Genomic DNA, 20065 nt, shown 5'->3' on the forward strand with positions numbered 1-20065 from the left:
GGTTTTGGCTTACCCGATTGGGAGCTATACTATCAGGCAGCAAACCTGATGTGGATTAAGGAGTGGATATCATTAAAAAAACTCTAGATTATTGAACGTAGAAGGTCATGATTTGCTGTTGGGATGGCATGCTTTCTTATGGTATAAGGGAACTAAACCACATGGTTATTATAGAAGACATTATATAAGGGAGGCGTTGTTGTTAAATTGGGAAAAGATTAAAAAATTACATTATTTAAAAATTCCAGTCTGGACATCAACAATTGAAGCATTCTCGTATCCGATAATACATAAAAAGGAACAAACAGATATATAGAATTATTGAATACAGAGGGTGAGCTCAAATCTAGTCAAGAGTTGAAGCAAGAAGGGATGGAAATGAACTGGTATTCATATGTACAGATACAATCTAGATATAATGAAGATAGAAAAACTAAAGGTCTCTATAATAAAATGACTGAGCTAGACAAAATTCTAACAGGTACCGATGAAAAAGTAATTAAAAAACTATATGGATATTTATTGGAGTTTAAATTGCATGAAGAACAAGTTAAAGAAACTATGATTGCTTGGGGGAAAAATTTTAAGTATGGGATTGTTTTAGAGAATTGGCAGAAATTGTGGTCTCAAAATTACAAAATGACAATGTCCACTGCATATAGAGAAAACTTGTATAAGATGTTTTACAGGTGGCACCTACCCCCGACCAGAATCGCAAGAATGTTCAAGAATAAATCAGAAAAGTGTTGGAAATGTCACCAGATACCTGGCTCATACTACCACATGTGGTGGACTTGCACTGAAGCCAAAAGATACTGGACTAAAATCCACATGTGGTTGGAGGAAAATGATACACAAACAAATAGACTTTAAACCAGAGGTCTTTTATTGGGAATCTTACCAGAAATCTACAACAAAGACTTAAAATATTTGATTGTAAATGTGTTAACAGCAGCCAGAATTGTATTTGCAAAAAACTGGAAAAATGAAACAATACCAAAAGAGGAAGAAATCATTCGAAAAATAATGGACTGTGCCGAAATGAGTAAATTGACATTTGAAATTAGAGAGCAAGAGGATGAACAATTTTATAAGATATGGGACTTGTTTTATCAATGGCTAAGGGGAAAAAAACAAAATTTTGGAAATGAAAAATGATACACTTATGTCTTAATTGGAAAAAGTAAATGATGATATAATTATGCTGTGAAATAATTCAACAATGATATAAGGAAGTACTAATATAAGGTCTGGTGATATAATGTATAAGGTTAAGAACTTATAATGATATTTCGCTGCTGATAAGGCAATTCTAATAGGGGAACAAATGAAAACTGGTATATATAGGCAGCGATGCCTTGTTGAATAATGAAGGAATAAGATCTCTGTTTGAAGGTATGAAATGCAAGATTAACAATGAATAGAAGTATATTCTCTGGGGGAAAACAATGCTAATGTTAACTGAATATATATTGTAGAAGGAAAATGAGACCTTTAGTTACATTAGAGGAAATATCTGAGATGGTAAACATTATTTGAAGATGTAGATGTTAAAACAACCGTAATCAAACGACATGCTGCATGTGATGATGGTTTTTTTTTTCCCCTCTTTTTTTTCCATTCCTTCTTGGACCTTTTTTTGCCCTTTTTGGCCTCCCCCCCTCCCCCTACCCTTTTTTTTTCTTTTTTTTTCTTCTCTCTCTCCCTTGTTTTATTTTGTTGTTTTTTGTTTTTTAAACCCTAGCTTATTGTGGTGCTTATCAAATATACAATAGAGAGATACGGGATGTATAAACTTAGTAGGGATGCACCTGTGATTAAACGACATATTATATGTGAAGATGGGTTTTCCCTTCCCCCCCCTTTTTCTTTTTTTTTTCCCATTCTCTCCCTTTCCCATTGTTGTCTGTGTAATAAAAAATAAAAATAATAAAAAAAAAAGTGGGGTTGTGTGGTATAAATTGTAAAGTACCCAGAAGGAAATTGCATTCCTTTCTTTCTGCATTGCAACTCTAGAACCACTATAAGTCCCCAAATGTTTCAGAGAGTCATCTTTTTATAGGTCTAATATGGTAACAAATAAGTAGAGAGATGGAGAATTTGTATCAAAATTAGGATGGGAAAGTGTTGAATCTCCCTATCCAACCTGCTAGAATCTCAGTTAAATCCCCCCTCCTATGCTGGCTATTAATTAAAAAACAGATATCATAATGAAGTGTGCCTCTGTGGCTATATGTCTGACTTATTGGTCAAGAGTAATATCTGGCATTTAGCATTTAGTATTTTGAAGTGAGTTCCACTTAGACGAAATTTAAATTTGATTTGATTTAGTCACAAACAGGGGTGAAATGCTACTGGTTCGGACCGGTTCGCCCCCAAACCAGTAGTAAAAAATGCTACCGGTTCTGGCAAACCGGTATTTCTGATGATCAGCTGGGCGACGATCAGCTGTGACATGTGATTTGTATTAGTTAGAATAGACGGATTTCCTGCTTTCTAGCTAATCTAAATCACCTGGCACAGCAGATTCCCCCCCCCCCCGCTGTTCTACGTACCTTTGCAGTCTCAGAAGGCTTCAAAATGTTCCTTTTTTAGTGCTGTGCAAGCGCACCTTAGGCGCGCAGACGCGCCCGGTAGCAAACTCACCAAACCAGTAGCAGACTTCAGAGGATTTCACCACTAGTCACAAACCTTGCTAAAATTACTTTTAATTAATCTCAGTTAACATGTACTTAATCATTTCCTTTGTCCATCATATTAAAAATGACCAACAGTGACAATTCTTGGAAGATTTCCGAAAGCTTCAGGCTAAGCTTTTGGAAGCCACCATGAGCAGCACAATTTATACATGTATATTACAAAGGCCCCCCATCACAGCACAATCAAGGCATTTTGAAAAACAATTTTTAACAAGTGCTGAAGTCTGCATTCAAACCACATGAGAGATTCCCACATGATCATGTGAGTGTTGCAAAATAAAGTTGTTTTTGGGAGTGATTCATCTGCCTGGTGTGGTCCTTTGAATTAGCCCACAATGAGAACAGAAGAATAGGAAGCAAGTTTGCATGCTTAATGTGAGGTCTTTTCAAAGGCTGGATCACTCTGAGAAATTTTCTTTTAGGCTATTTGTTGGAGCTTTTTGCAAAAAAGAAAAAAAAAGAAAAAAAATAACCACGGCAAAATGCTTCAGTCATCTCCATAATGTGAACAGCTGAATGCCATTCACAACTACTAGCCTGTATATTAACTCATACACAAAGACAGGTGCAGACATGCTTATAAAAAGCCACATTTAATTGCCTCACTCACAGCCCACTCTCGGGATAAATACCAAGTAATGGCCCTGTTGTCCTTTCCCTTATAAAATTCAGCTAAACATATTGATTTTAAAGCCAGGGGGACAAAGTAGTTTTTTTATATAATAGCAACACTTAATTATTTTCTTCTTGACACACTGCCTATCTAGTGTTACAGCACCTAAAGAACTTCTGAATCATCAACAGAGATACAGCAGCATCTTCAGTCTGGTCTCTTGCCACAGTCACAAGAACATGAGAATTACTGAATTCTCATAAATTGTTGAATCATATCAATGATTATTGGTCTGGTCCATGACTATTGTATTATTCCTCAAGTGCCCTGTAGAAGTTCACAAGCAAGGCAGTTTTAAGAAGCTGCCCACCCCTGACAACTACACACACATCTCTTTAATCTCTCTCTTCTCTTCCATTCCTAGCTTTTAATAGCTAACATCACCATCCTTATCCATCCTTGACTTTGCCCAAGGCCATGGTACCTATAGATAAAATTGCTGTGTCAGAGCAGGTTTTTATAATGCCAGATCAGGGCCTTCTCGATACAGGAGGCTTCCCAAGCACAATGGGCAGATTGCCATCTTAGGTATTGAGACAATGCAGTTGACTATCCAAGCAAGGTTAAGCCATCATAACACTCTCAAGTTCAACATGTGAACATAACTACTGCACACAAGTTGAAAATCAGATGGCTGTGCTTCAGAACAAAAAAGTAGATTTTAGAAAAAGGACTGAAATGGGGACTCATTGCTGCTCTACTCCAAATTCCCATACCCAGACCTTATCCCTCTCATCAGCACCATCATTATGGGATACATAATGAGTATTTTGAGGAAGAGAGGTTTTGCATACAGAATACATGTATACAATGAATGGGTCCCTATCATCTTGTGGGTAAAAGTTCTATCTTACTGATAATGACTTATTTTGGGCCAATGACAAAGCCAAGAAGGTGGCTTTATTCAGGCAGTTTAAAGTTTGATCTCGACATGGAAGAAGAAGAAGCTCAACCGGTAGAAAGAAAGCCCCATTCCCAGACAAAATAATGTTTCCATGCTTAAATGCTGGCAGTTTTTACATCCAACCGGCCCAAATTATGGTAATCACAGTTAATGGTAAGAAACATCAGTAAATGTCAACACTGGAAAACTTCCAGACAATTCAACCAGAGGTCTCCAAACATTAAGATAAATCTGTTTTATACTGTTTGAGTTGGTTTAGGTCAGCTTTAATTTCGGCACAACTTTTTCATCAGTAGTGTACTCTCCCCTTGACAGAATTCCGTGCAACTTCTAATCAAGCTTTATCACAAATCAGCACCTGGAGTTCATCTGTAGAAGAAGCCACAGGGACCACAGTCAGTATTAAACTTGTCCAAATGATGAAAAGTGAGCAAAAAGAGAACTGAATTTCTGACATCAGGAGACCCTAGCAGATGCTTGTTTAACACCTGATCTTTCCTAAGATGTGTCCAGTCTCCTTACACATTGAGCACAGCCAGGGAAGGGAGCAAACATGATCAAAATTCAGGTGTTTGGCAAATGGCTTCAATTTACAACAATTCAAGCACTTAATGTCCGTGACAAAAAAAAAGTGATGAATAGAATAGAATAACTTTATTGTCACTTTGAATGTACACTAATCGGCATTCAATAAAATGAAATTTCGTTGCATATAGCTCTCAAAGGGTCACCACCTCCAAAGTACACTACATAACCATGACATAAATAAATACAAAATTATGCATATACTAGTGGTGGGTTGCTCCCAGATCAGCCCAGTTCAGCCAAACCAGTAGTAGCGGTGGCGGGAGGCCCTGCCCAACCGCCCGGACACTTCTGTGCATGCGCAGAATCATTGGGTGCGCACACAAGCGCGCGCAGGAGCACACCCGAACCGGTAGTAAAAATATTTGCAACCTACCCACTGGCATATACCCTCATATATTATATAACACAGAGAAATAACAGTCTAGTTCAGATGTATAGATGTACATGGCAAGAAAAATGAATCTTGCGAGTTTACCAGACGGATGGCATAGGGAACAACACTGTTACAGAATCTCGTAGTCCTGCTGGAAATACTTCAAAACCTCCTTCCAGAGTGGAGCAACAGAAACATACCAGATGCGTGTGGGGTCTCTAACAATGCTTTGAGCTCTAAGCACATAGCGCTTATAAGCAGTCAGTATCCTGAATACCAGGAAACGAGCTTTCTATAATCTTCCTATAACATTCGATGCAACTCGTTTAACAATCACATTGCTTAGTGACAGAAGTTTCGGTCACAGTTGTGGTAAAAAGTAAATGACTAATGTACAGACTACTAAATTTAACTTGTAAAAATCCAGACCCCCACCTGAGAGGCAGCAAAGCAGTCCATGAGAATTCCCACTCAATTCCTGCCATCTAATGGTTTTCTTATTTTTCTGAAGGCTCAATTTAGTAGCCCCAATGATTGCATCCTCTTGTCAAAACAGCCTTTCAGAAATTCTAGGGGCCAACCAGGGTGTTTTAGATTCATCCCTGCTGGTCTACAAAGGAAGGAGAAGAGGAAGTACTCATTTGTAAGAGTTGCACCAGCTGCCACCCACAAAGCTTATTTTCTGCTTCTGGATTCTGAGGCCAGCCAGGTGCACCCCGCCCACCAATCTCTGTGCCCAGCCTTTGAGCAGACGGCAGACCCAGAAAGAGCCTGTTGCTTTGTTCCAAGGTGAAAGATAGACAAGTGAATGAAATCATTCTTCCAAGCCTTCACCTGTGGCATTGCATTATCTACTCAGTCCCTGTAGGGCATTACACTGCCATCGTGAAATAGAAACTCTACATGGCAGGGGGGGATGGGAAGAGGATCACATTTTTCCATCAACAATACATTCTGTTCCAAAACCTTATTTCCATACAGCGTGGTTTTCTTGCTTGAACAAAGATGTCTGGCTCTTCCTGGACTGTCGTCCTTACAACACCTGAGTAACAATCATGCATCAGCTTGGTCCCAGGAGTTACTTCACAGCATCTTGGGTTGCAACACTCCTAAAGTTAAGGAAGGGTTGATGCTTTGAATGACACTACTGTTAATCCTGGGAGCCTTGTTTTAAATATTTGCCATGTATTTAAACACACATAATTTTTAAATTGCCTTTATTGTGAAATAGTGCTTAAATGAGATGACTGACAGGTGCGAGGAGAGGGAAGGCAAGTAGGCTAAATATCACCAAGTTAGTATGACTGACAGAGATATTTTTTTTAAAAAAAATTGGCATGCAGCTTGGCTCTGGAGGTTCACTCTTGTCGTAGGTCCAAAAAAGAAGACCGATTAAAGCAAAAGAGTCAAGCCCTGTTGCTCCCAGGCATTCCAAAGACAATTTTCCAGTAAAATTAAAAACCTAAGAAAACCGCAAGTAGTGATATCAATCAATAAAAAAGCAGCCAAGGAGCAGAAACTCCTATAATACATCTGATGCATGGAACTGGGGAGTTGGATTGGGGGAATAATTTAGTCACTGCAATTGGTAAAGAAAAAGCTTTTTAACTTTCCTTCTCATATATTAATTTTCCCCTTTTTCACTTTATGAAATTGTTTGTTTATTTGTTTAAAAAATAAAGTATGAAAATATTGCATTGAGTAAGAGAGAATAAGGTTGAAGGCTGGCAATGTTTCTGTCATGGTTTGCTGAACATGCTAGAGGCCATTTTGGGAGTATTAAAGTAATATTTGTAGTTTGGCAAGATGTATGGACAAGAACACAAAATCAGACTAGGAATAAGCCACCTTGGCAAGCCGGATGGCAAACAGGTCTAATAAATAAAGCCAGGTATAACAATCCATCTCCTATGATTGGGGCCTTGACAAGGTGAAGCAGCTTGTGTGGGTAAATGAAATTGTGAGGTAAGTCATCATCAATGATGGATACCTCAGACTAACACCAATCACATGATCTGCCAAAATGCATTGGATCAGTGTGGTAGATTATGGTCTATTTCTTCCCTAGGTCAATACAACCTCAAAAACGGCCCTCATTCTCCGGAGGCCCAAAGAGGGTGATTGATTGGAATTGGAAACGTGGAAGGGACCTTCATCCTGCAGTGGATAGACAATGGTTAAAATGATGATGACAATCCATAGTTTAAAACAAGCAAAGATATAGTAACAGTCAACTGTTTTTAAATTGTGATTTGTTGACTTGATAGGTTCCAGGATAGATAAAAGATAATCAAAGAATGTATACCATATTTTTCATAGTATAAGACACACATTTTTCCCTCAAAAAAAAGGGTGAAAATCTGGGTGGATCTTATACACTGAATACAGCATTTTTGGCCTCCCCACCCCCACCCCTCTTTGCAAAAATGGCTGTGCATATTCTTTAGGAAGCTTTCAGAGTGCTCCTGGAGGCTAGGGAAGGCAAAAATGAGGAATAAATGGGCCATTTTTTGCTAATTTCCCTCACCCCCAGACCCCAGGAGTACTCTACAATTAAAAAATGGGCCATTTTCATGAAGAACGGGCCGTTTTCGGGAGGTTTACAGAGTGCAAAAACTTTAAAAAAAAAATTTGCCTCTTCAAAATCTTGGTGCGTCTTATACTCCAAAAAATATGGTAATCAAAAATAATAGATAATAAAAAAAATTACTTCAGCCACGATCAGGCCAAAGTAAGATCAGGCTAAAGTAAACTCAAGCCAGTATCCTTATCTGGGTTATAAGTAATATATTGAAAGTAGTGTGAAGACAAACATCACTGCACTTAATGCTTCTAAAGTGGTTTGGCAAGGTGCCAAGAAGCAGAACATGCACTCACAAATTCCATGAAACCAGAGAAGAAGGAAGACGGCATGCTTCTCAAACTGGTTTGTCTCAGATCCTGTAACTAATTTCACACATCAAACTAAACTAGAAGATTTGGTTGAGAGTCAGCAACTGGCCCAATGTCACCCAAGTGGCTTTGTGCCTGGCAGGACTAGAACTCACAGTCTCCTGGAGCCTGATGCCTTGACCTATATACCGGACTGGGTTCATAGGTTTTTAATTCCTTAAATGTGCTGGTCATCAGTTTGAGAAGACATGTCAGTGAAAGATGCCTTTTCTAATCTCATTAATACTGAAGGAGAAATCAGCAGATTCTTCCATGACTTACACAATATTTCATAAAGCAGCATTGGGAATGGCCATATATATGATTTTGAGAATACATTGCAGGCACTGTCACAAAATGGCACCTGGACATCTTGCATATTCACAAAATGAATGCATAATCAATCACAAAGCCTCCATTTACTGGAAGGCCTAGTGGAAAAATTGCTCTTCATTATTTCTTAAAGTTCCAGAATGTTTTTTCACCATGCCCACCCCTGCCCTTTACCTATATTGATATTCTCAGCTGAGTCGCGTGGCAGAGCGGATTGCCATGCCTCAGCTGTTTTCCTTCCCAAGCAGTAATCTGGAAGGCAAGTCTTCTCATAACTGTCCACGTGCGTGCAACGTGTGTCAGGCACGTGCATGAGCAAAGTGAGCGGGTGCACACAAAGTGCACGCTCAGAGAATCGGTAGGATCCCACCACTGGTAAACTTGCATATGTATTTCTGATTCAATGCCAGACTCTTAAATATTTTTTTCTCCTGTTTTCCTGACATAACCTGTGACTTTGAGGTGTTCTTCATGCCTCCTGTCCCTTTGGCAGTGGAAACTTAGATAATAGTTGCCCAAGTGAAGCAATTATTTCTGCTTTCTAGGCCTAGGAGGAAAAGAAACTTCCCAAGGCAACAGGATATCAATTGAAGGAGGTTCATGACTTACAACAGTTCATTTAATGACTGTTCAAAGTTACAGTGGGACTGAAAAAAAGTGACTTATGACAGTTTTCCACATGACCATTGCAGCATCCCCTTGATCACATGATCAAAACTCAGATGCTTGGCAGCTGGTTCATATTTATGATGAACCAGCTGCCAAGTCAGGGGTGGGATTGAAAATTTTTAGCAACCAGTTCTTTGCCCGGTTGCTGGGTGGCAGTGGCAATGGGGGCATGGCCTAGTTGGTTTCCTGCACCATGACGAGGAGGGATATTTTCACTCTCCCCAGACTCTGGAGGCTTTCCTTGAGCCTCCAGGAAGGGGAAAACGGACTCCCTGGGCTCCGGAAGCCCTTTGGAGGCAGAAAATGGACCCGTTTTTTGTCCTTCCAGAGCCTCCGTGCTGGCCCTGCACTTACCTGAAATCCAAAATGGGGCATATGGAGACTCCTGGGAGGAGAGGGGTGGGGTGGGAGGGGTCAGCCAGTCCTTGTAACTACTGGTTCAGCAAACCAGATTGAAATTAACATCCAGTTCACCCGAACCGGTACAAACCGGCTGAATCCCACCCCTGGTTGCAGTATCCTGAGATCATGTGATCAGCTTTTGCAACCATCTGACAAGCAAAGCAAATGGGGAAACCAGATTCACTTAACAACCGTGTTACTAAGTTAACAACTGCAATGTTTCATTTAACCACTGTGGCAAGAAAGGTTGTAAAATGGGGCAAAACTCACTTCACAAATATCTTACTAAGCCGCATTTGGGCTCAATTGTGGTTGTAAATTGAGGGCCACCTGTACTTCAACACAACCTTTGGGAGAAGGATTTTCAAGGGGTTGATTTTTATTCTTGCCTGAGTGAATCCTTCAAATAACCATGAGGGAATGATCCTGCCTATGCCACCCCACTTTAGGAAATAGCCTGGTTTCCCAATTTTGGAGACTAAGCCTGATTATACTAAGAACGAGCATGCCTTCTGGTATAAAAATGTGTTACATCAAATTATCTGGAGCAACGGGAGGGATTACTTATTCTTGGCTACTTTCTACTATGCAATGGCAACATCTCCTTTTAGCCTTTCAAGAAGAGAACAGACATTTCTGCTTCATGGCATTGGGAAGCGGTCAATTTAGGAAACAGAACAAATGGATTTGAAGAAGAATGGCCAGATTGTGGCTGCTGAAATCTGCACAATCACTAGATGGCATAAAAGCGGTATAGAAAACAGCACTCATCTGGATTTCTGCAGCCTTAATTTAAAAATCTCACATGGATAAATACATACATGAGCAAAAGCCTTTTACCATTAGAAACAGTTTTACAAAGTATATGGTGGTTAAATATGGTTCGTAATATATAAAAAAAGAAGCTACCCTAAAGTCTTTGTTTCTCTTCAAGGTTAAGTGATAGTTAATCAGCAGAACTTTCATATAGTTAATAATGCAATCCTTTGCATGCATGTTGAGAGATAAGATTCAGCCAGCTCATAGTGGCTTAATCCCAGATAATTATGGACAGAATTAAAACCACTCCAAATAGGGTATTTACATTCAAATCCAGTCAAATGCAATGAAGCTTACTGTATGTTTGACTAGAGATGCATACGGTTGAACTATTTAAAAACGATGATATGGGAAAATAGACAAAGACTGAACATCCTATGCTCAGATTTGCCACTCTAGCTCAGGAATGCAAAGTTGTAGTGCATGTAATAAAAATATTAAAAATAAAGGAAGTTTATTATTTATATATATATAATATTACATATTTTATATGTGGCTCAAGACAATTCCCCTTCACTCAGTGCGGACCAGGCAGGTCAAAAGGTTGGATACGCCTGGTTTAGATAAAAGGATTCTATGAAAAAAAATGAAAGTATGCAGCCTGTTCTGCCCTCACCAATGATTATATGAGGCAACTATTACCCTCCAGTTCAGACTTGAGCTACATTTGAAATCGATAGACTTACACTTTACATAATCGTTCTTATTTTTAGACTTTACCTTCATGAAATCCCCTTCCATTCTCTCTCAGTAAGGTCCCTAAAACCTGTGGGAGAGATTCGGTTTTGAGTTCCCTTTTCTAGAAGTATTCATTGGATGGGGATATGAGTTAAAGAGGCTCGCTTGCGCTGGCACTCCCTTTCTGAAATCCCAAGCCTGCCTAAACTTGTCTCAGCTTCTTGAGGAAACTCTTGTTTCTACTCTGTCTTCCTGAGCTTTTTGTTTTGTTCAATCTTTTACTGCAGGCATTTAATTAATTTTAGCGTGCATCATCTTGCAAAATTGGTGGTGGTGGTGGGTGTTGTTTTGTGGAAAACACAGGTGATTGAGGCAGATTGAATAAAATGGGCAGAGCAGACACAAAGCAAAAGGGTAGGTTGTAGGCCGAGGGACTGAATGGCCTCCCATGTTAAACACAAAGCAAATATGGCCTATAACATGAGGAGGGGTCTACTGTGGACCTCACCCCATTCCTATGAGGTCCGTAAAGGGGGTGTGCATTAGCACACCAATGTGCCTACCATCCCTGTCCTACTATCCCCATTTATTTGTATTCATTTCTTTCATTCATGTCCATGTTTATATTAATTCCTGCTATCTTATACATGTTTGACAAACTAATAAATACAAATACATGACATTGCTTGTATCTCTTGCCCAACCCATGAGTGAGACAGGCTTCAGACATCTTTGTTATACCAGTGTTAAAGTAGTATTTGCACCCTTATTCAGATACCATCCAAAGTGACTGGAAGTGTAAGCTCTGTTATGCTTCTCCGCCTATTACTCAGAATCATGATAAAATCGAGTAAATGGAATTAAAGCAGTATGTGGTGGCTTTTTAAAGCTGAGGTGGGCACATTATCTTTCCCAGTTCCTTGCAAACCTTGACTGCCGCCATTTTGCTGTGATCAGCTTAAAGAACTAGATATACCAGCAATATATTTAGCATTCTACCCACATTGCACAATGGTACTAAAACACTCAGCCAGCAATATATTGAAAGTGTTTTGGCTCTAGGACCTGTACTGATTTAGTGCAAAAATGTATAACAGGCTGAAATAGTGTAATTGTCAGCCCTGGAGACCATTTTTAACTTCGGATCTTCGGGGCTGCCACACTCGGTGGATGGGCATGCTGTGTGAAATGGGAGGGGGTTGGATGGAGACAGGATGAGATGTATATAGCCATAACAACATTATTTTCCCTGGGAGTTAAGGACGTTCACCCTGCACCTGGAGAGGTGTGATTGGGAAACAACTCCAGTTGGGACAGTGACCTGACTGGTCCATATGATGGACATGTAGGTGCAGGGGAACGGACTTTGAGTTTACTTTGGGTGGGGAAAACCCAGGGCCTTTCAGATTCGGGTTCTCCCAGATGTACCCATATGAAATCTCTAATAAAATGGAACTTTGAGGAAAATGCCTGCCTTAGGGTTTTACTTCTGTTGGGGGTGTTACTCCAAGTAACCCTGACATTAATTGTGAAATGAAAGGATCACTGATGCAACATGTGCTTATGTGAGCTGTGCTGGCTGCCAGTTTGCTTCCGGATTCAATTCAAGGTGTTGATTATTGTCTATATAAGACTTTTTGGCTTATATCTGAGGAACCGGCTCACCCCAATGGGATCAGCCAACCCAAGTCAATGCTGCCGACCCTGTCAAGCAAGGAATTTTGGCTGGCGGGATCCAGAGCTTTTTCTGCCGCAGTGCCTGCCTTCTGGAACATCTTGACCTTGATGTGAAAACCTGGGCCTGGCAGTTGGCCTGGGGCCTGTCATCCTGGAGGTATTTATATTATTATTTAAAACATCTCACCTCCACTCTATTGCATACCCACTCTATCTTACCTATTTCTTTTTAATGTATTGATTGTTTCATTGTTTTACTGTTTACATTTTTATACTAGGTTTTATCTGATTGTAAGCTGGCCAGAGTCATGCAACATCAAGACGTGCAGCTAATAAACTTAATAAATAAGTATACCCCCTTCCAATGCCCTCCAAATATAGCACTGAGGAATCTTGAAGCTGGCCATTTATATAAAGAACAGTGTGGAAAAAGAGATAAATTGGAGAAAAAACTACTCCTTGTGACTCAGTTCTCTTCTTCGTTCCAATGCATTGTTACTGAACGTTTTTTCCCCCCTTTCAATTCAGGTTATAACGGAATAGGATATAGAAAGAGAGGAGTGTAGGAAACAGCCTAGATATTTTTGACAGGGTCCTGTAACCAGACTCACCCCATTCCTGCTAGACCCCCATGACTGGCAGCTGTTTTTCTCAGCAGTTGATTATATGCTGAAAGGCGAGGGTGACAAAGTCAAAGAATTAACCAATTCCTTTACTTATCACATGCTGCATGTGCAAAATCAGGACAGTGTTATTTGTCAGAGAGTCAGAAAAGACACAATAGAGGTATGGTCAGGAGTGGGGACAGAAGTTTCATGCCTATAGAGTTTGCTAGTGACTTAAGGGTGGGTGGATAGCCCTAACTGGGTAATAAGGAAAGGTTGTGAGCATCTTCTAGAGCAGTGGCCCCCAACCTTTTGGGCACCAGGGACTAGTTATATGGAGAAAGGTTTTTCTGCGGACCGGAGGGTGGGGGTGCGGCCTGCATCCCGCAGATGAGGCTTTGCTTGTTGGTTGCTGGCATGCCACGGCCTGGTTACAGTCCCCGGACCAGGGGTTGGGGACCCTTGTTTTCGAGTCTTCTTACTAGTCTTAGGTTGATAGAACAATAAAGCAAAGGTTTATATCACTTGAATGGTGGCTGGGTGATGCTGGACCAGAGATGTTCAACCTTAGCAACTTTAAGACTTGTGAACTGGGGAAACCTGAGAATTGAAGTCTTAAAGTTGCCAATAGCAACAGCTATAGACTTATATACCGCTTCACAGTGCTTTATAGCCCTCTCTAAGTGGTTTACAGAGTCAGCATATTGCCCTCAACAATCTGAGTCCTCATTCTACCCACCTCGGAAGGATGGAAGGCTGAATCAACCTTGAGCCTGGTGAGATTTGAGCTGCCAAATTGCAGGCAACCAGCAGTCAGCAGAAGTAGCCTGCAGTACTGCACTCTAACCATTGCGCCACCATGGCCCATAAGGTTGGACAATCCTGTGTTAAATGATGCTATAAGTCACATGGGTCAAACTTGCGGCATCATGATGCTGTCACGTGACGTTTTGCAACATTTTCCCCATTCACAGAGCTGGAGAGGGCATGACTTGTGATTGACCCAATTGGGCTGTGGGCTGCCAGTTTGACACCCCTTCTATAAGTCTTTAGTGGGAAATGCTATACTAATAATCCAGATAATATACAGTTTGAAATAAGCAATATAACTGGTTGATTGTACACATAAAGTAATGAGATTTATGGCCAGAGAATAGGGTCTGACCTGATAGAAATGGAAGCAGTTGGTAACCAGAATAAGCTAAAGCAGTGGTCCTCAATCTTTCCTGCTTTATAAACCGCCAGCGGCAGTGGGAGGGGATAGTTTCATGTTCCTCCACACGGCCCAGTTCCAATGGGACACAGTCTGGTAGGGGTCCGCAAACCAGAGGTTGGGGACCCCTGATCTAAGTCTTGCTGTAAGTTAGCCAAAGAAGCCACTAACCTGGCATTCCCTTGTTTGCAGGTTTGCAGTGTGCACATGGCTGAAGTGATGTTTGCTACAATGTACATCTGAACTTGAAGCAAGTGGCAAATTCTAATCTAAAATCCATCTTTATATGGCTTCATATAGAAAAAAGACAGGGGTGGGCTGCTACAGGTTCGGCTGGGTTTGGGAGAACCCGTACCTAGCATTATGGCCAGTTGTGACGTAAGTGCAGGGCCCATGCAGAGGCTTGGGGAGGGGGGGAAACGGGCCTCCTGGAAGTTCCGGAAGGCCAGAAACAAGCCTGTTTCTGGCCTCCAGAAGGCCTCTGGAGCCTGATGGAAGTAGTTTTCTCCCTCCCAGAAGCTCAAGGAAAGCCTCCTGAGTCTGGGGAAGGTGAAAACACCTCTCCCCCCTGCCGTGGTGCAGGAGGCCGACTAGGCCATGCCCACCATGGCCACGCATACCTAGCAACCGGGTAGAGAAGCTTTTTCTGAAAGTTTTGAAGCCCACCCCTGAAAAAAGATTATTGTTTTGTCTTTATACAAAACCATGTATAGTACATTTTAAAATTCTCCAGAAGAGGACTAGGGCATTTAAAGATCAAATGAAGGACCAGATGGATAAAAATAGAGAGAAGCGTTCTTAGCACAACAGGCAAATGAAAGTCTGGGTCAGAAGATTGAATTTTAGCATTTTTCCCAAGAATGCCAAAACGTTTGTGAGCAGCATTCGGTGCTAAAGTGCTGCTAAGCATCCAATATTATATCCTTGGATAAGAAGCTTTCCTTTCCACCACTCTTCTCTGAAAGGCCTGACCCACCAGTAGGTGAGAAGTCACCTATGGCTACCATCAAGCAAGCTTCTGCCCCGACCTTCAAGGGAAGCTCACGTTACCCATTCTCTAGTGACATTAATAATGCAGGCTGGGTCATGTTGTGCTCAAGAGTTTACTGCTAATTTGCTGTTCCATCCTTTTGTATTGCTGGCTGAACGGGACTTTAATGGATGTAATGATGAGAGGGGGGAAACCTGAGAGCTGGATCCCAACCTAGCCATGCTGCCAGCGGCCTGGCTCAGGTGCCGGGCATGCCACCCCTTCTGCTTTGCCATAAGACGAGCCCTGGGTTTCCACAGGATCAGGGAAATTTGAGGATGTTCCCTCCTCCCACTAAAACATACACTTTTTGGTATCACATATCCCAAGGACACCTTCTGCTCCACTCGAATGAGTCTTCTGTCTACAAAGGAGGGCCAAGTGGGAACCAGAATCCACATTGGGAGGGTCTCTGGGGGAAAATTCTGCTTGGTCATATATCTGTTTGCAACTCTCAGGAGATGAGAAAAGTCAATTATAAAAGTTCCCTGGCTCAGTTGCAGCAGGTTCTTTCCAGGGTTTAGACCAGTGGTGGGTTCTGGATCCCGTTCCAACTGGTATGGTTGGAATGGGCCCGGTGGCGTCCACATGGACACGTGCAGCATGCACGCATGCGTCTTACCACCTCCATGAGCCTCCGCAATGCTCCAGCTGCTCAGCGGAGTACCGCACAGGTGCTGTACGCGCTCTGCGCATGCACGGAAGCCTTAAAAGACAGATAAGGAGCTCGGGCAGGTGGGTGGGCCCTCCGGAGCACTGTACTGGAACGGTATCCGGTGCTCTGGGCAGGCTCCAGTAAGCCCATACCAAGGCGTATCACCTGCAATCCACCACTGGTTTAGACTGAGACCAATCTGTTTTTAATGCTAGGATTGTGCCTTAGAAGTTAGCAGATAGCATTGCATGGTATAGTGTGCAAACTCTTAAGACAGGAAGCAGTCAGTTCAGATTTTTAATGGAGTTACTAATGCGCTGCTAAATAGCTTTAGGCAACTCTCCTCTTAGTTTCAAAACCTTTCCCCCCTGCTCCACTTGCGAAGAGGTCAGATCAGATATGGCCTTCTTATCTTTTATGGGTAGCTAATGGGAAGGAACTCAATTTAGCTAAATTGCTTAGATTTCTCATAATTTTCCTTACCATTTTCCCATCACTTGAAAGGTACCTCTATTACTCACTCTTCTGTGTGTGAGAAGAAATACTTTGGATTTTTGAAAAAATGCTGCAGCTATTGAGGCTATCCATTCAGTCAGGTACGACCTTTGGTGATTCTATGAGCCATGGCTCTCCACATTTTCCAATCTTGCACTACCTCTTTGAGTTTTTCTATGCTGTGGCTGGTGTCAGCTTTGATGGTATCCAGCCATTGTGTTCTTTGATGGCCTGGTTTCCTTCTACTATTAAATCTTCAAAGCGTAATTGTTTTCTCCAGTGAATGGGATTCAAATGATTTAACAACCGGTTCTCTGCCCTAATGACCAGCTGGGTAGGCATGTCTCGGTGGTCATGTGACTGGGTGGGCGTGGCCAACTCGACATCACTCATGTCGATGGGCACTTTGCCTTAGCTGTTATAATGTAATAAAGGTTAACTAGAGAGGCAGTTTCTATAAGCACGGCAATAAAGATTAGGCTAGAAGCAACACCAGAATGTTTCCTTCCTGCCTTTCTTACTTAGCCCTGTAAAATGGGGAAAACACGAAAGGAGATTTCTTCCAACAATCAGTTCTCCGAACTGCTCAGAAAGTTAACAACCGGTTCTCCTGAATAGGTGCAAACTGGCTGAATCCCACCACTGAAAATAAGTGAGATACAGTTTCATGATTTTGCCTTCCAATGTCATGTCTGGTGTTATGCACTCCAATACTTGCTTGTGAGTCACCTTTGTTGTCCAAGGATGAAAAACGTTACTTCATGTTAAATCATAAGACTGTTTTTACCCACACACAATATACATTTTTTTCTTAGTTCCAACCCTTTCTTCCTCCCATCAGAAACAGAGGGAGTAAGGCAGGAATTCCAGCAGCCACTTCTCACTTAGTCCCCTTGGGGCATGCTGAGCTACAGCTGTCATCATCCCTGGTCTTCTACTGGCTAACAGAACTCCTTCTGTTGCTTGGAAAATTTGGAAGAAGCTTGCCAACCACAATGATGGAAACAGTACTCTCAATATTGCAATGGCTACAGTTAATGAACTTTGTCTGGCTTGAAAGAGAGAAGTCAGACTGAATCTGATTGCTATTTGGTTCAAGTCCTTTGGGAAAGTCTAAGGTAGTGGGCTAGACTAGAAAGTTAGGAAAATATCTCAGAAGAAAGCAATAGAAACTCAAATCTCTATTATGGCCTAGAAAACCGCATGGATGCATCCGTGAAGTCCTTGCACATATATGCTAGTCATTTTTGGCTCTAGGGGGCAGTGCTCATCTCTTTTTCAAAGCCAAAGAGCCAGTGCTGTCTGAAGACATCTCCATGGTCATGTGGCCAGCATGACTAAATGCCAAAGGAGCATGGAACACTGTTATCTTCCCACCAAAGATGGTTCCTATTTTTTCTACTTGCATTTTTACATGCTTTCAAACTGCTAGGTTGGCAGAAGCTGGGAGCTCATTCTGTTATGCAGCTTTGGGATTCGAACCACCAAACTGCTGACCTTTCTGATCGACAAGCTCAGAGTCTTAGCCACTGAGCCACCGCGTCCCTTCTTATATTAGTAGAAGTACTGTATAAAAGAGTGAAGGAAAATGAAATGGCAGGAAAATCAATTCAGTTTGCCTGAAGACTAAAATCTAGAAATCTGGAACAGGAATCTAAATGAATCATCCAGGTTTGAAAGAATTATTTAGACATCCGTTCTCGTACAGCAGCTATGCAGTTGTCTACATACATTACCAAGGGAAGCCATTTTAGTTGCTATGGTTTCCTCTTAAGAATCTGCAGGGTCTAATTTCAAACACATCACCTGGCAAGAGTGGCCAAAGTGCAGCTCAGACTTTAAACCAACCCTACTGACTCCTGATCAGTTGGTTAGGCCAATTCAGAAAGTTAGTCTTAAGACCTGGACTGCATCTTTCAGACCTTTTAAACTCTGCTTAGTTGATGTCTTTCCAATCATAAAATCAAAAATAGAATCATGGAGGTTTTGGGCAGTCAATTTAGTACAAGATTGTCAAACTCTTAGCCTGTAGGCTGAATGTGTCACGCACAGGCCATGCCCACGCCTGGTTTAGCGAAGGGGAAAAAGTCCCGATACGTCACATGACGCTGTGACAGTGTGAGTTTGACACCCCTGATTTAGTAGCCATAATTTCTTTTAACCATAGTCTCTTGAACAAGTCATCATACTTGAATGTACATATACAAGTAAGCCATAAACCATGGTTTAAAACCTCAGTGGTTCACAAATCACATTAGTAATTAATTAAATAATAATTCATTAAATTTGTATGACACCTGACTCCCAACATTATGTCCAAAACAAAGATGCCATATTATTTCTTGTGAGACTGTGAATCCAAACCCAGCCTGTAAAAGATACTTGACAGATTCTTTCATCTATGGAGTAGGAAGCAAGTCAGATCTGGAGATGATATCAATGGAGGATGTCTCCAATTCTAAGTCAGGGACAGAGTACTTGTATCCCTCCAGATGTTGCTGAACTAAATTCCCATTATCCATGTTCCTTGGCTCAGAATGTTGCTTTAATTCAACAGCATCAGAAGAATCATCCTTAAGTTCACAGCTAGAGAAAGTCCATTGAATTCTCATTGTAGGCTGCAATAGCTATTACAGCAGCCATAACTCTATTCATGTACTAAGTAGTTGTAGATTTACAGTTATAACTTTTTTTAAAAAAATATATAATAGCAGCTGATTTACCTGTTAGTTTTGGTTGTAAACATGGTTCGTTCTTAAGAGCTGTATCTTGCAATATTTGCCTTAGATATATTATTATATTTAGAGAGGAAGTGACTGCATGATAATAAGGGAAGAACAATCTTTAAAAACTGAATGTCAAACTATAATTTCTCAGATGGAATGCAAAGGAATATTTATAGTAAGTAGAAAGGCCTTGGCACATTCTCCATTTTCTCAGAAAGTAAATTGTAGTCTTCAAAGGCTTATGCCATAATTGTCTTTAAATTTGTCTTCAAGAAACTGATCCAGCTGTAACTGTCTCAAAATGAATCATTTGATATGCTATGACAGAACCTCCTTGATCAAGTACCTATATGGAGCAACACTTAAACTTTCATATAATAAAAGCCTTAAAATCATCAAGTTAGGACCGACCCCAGGAAACATCCTGCATTAGTTTATTAGGTACTAGTTGGATACCCATGCTTCACAATGAAATCATGTGATCGGGCAATGCAGGCGACATCCTGTTCACTCCGGTTCAATCTGTTGGCTTAGTGGTGGTCGGTGAATGAAACACATAAGGGAATATTGCTCCTGCCATCTTGAGTCTGGAAGC

The sequence above is a fragment of the Thamnophis elegans genome, chromosome 2, assembly GCF_009769535.1.
Source record: "Thamnophis elegans isolate rThaEle1 chromosome 2, rThaEle1.pri, whole genome shotgun sequence".
Lineage (NCBI taxonomy): Eukaryota > Metazoa > Chordata > Lepidosauria > Squamata > Colubridae > Thamnophis > Thamnophis elegans.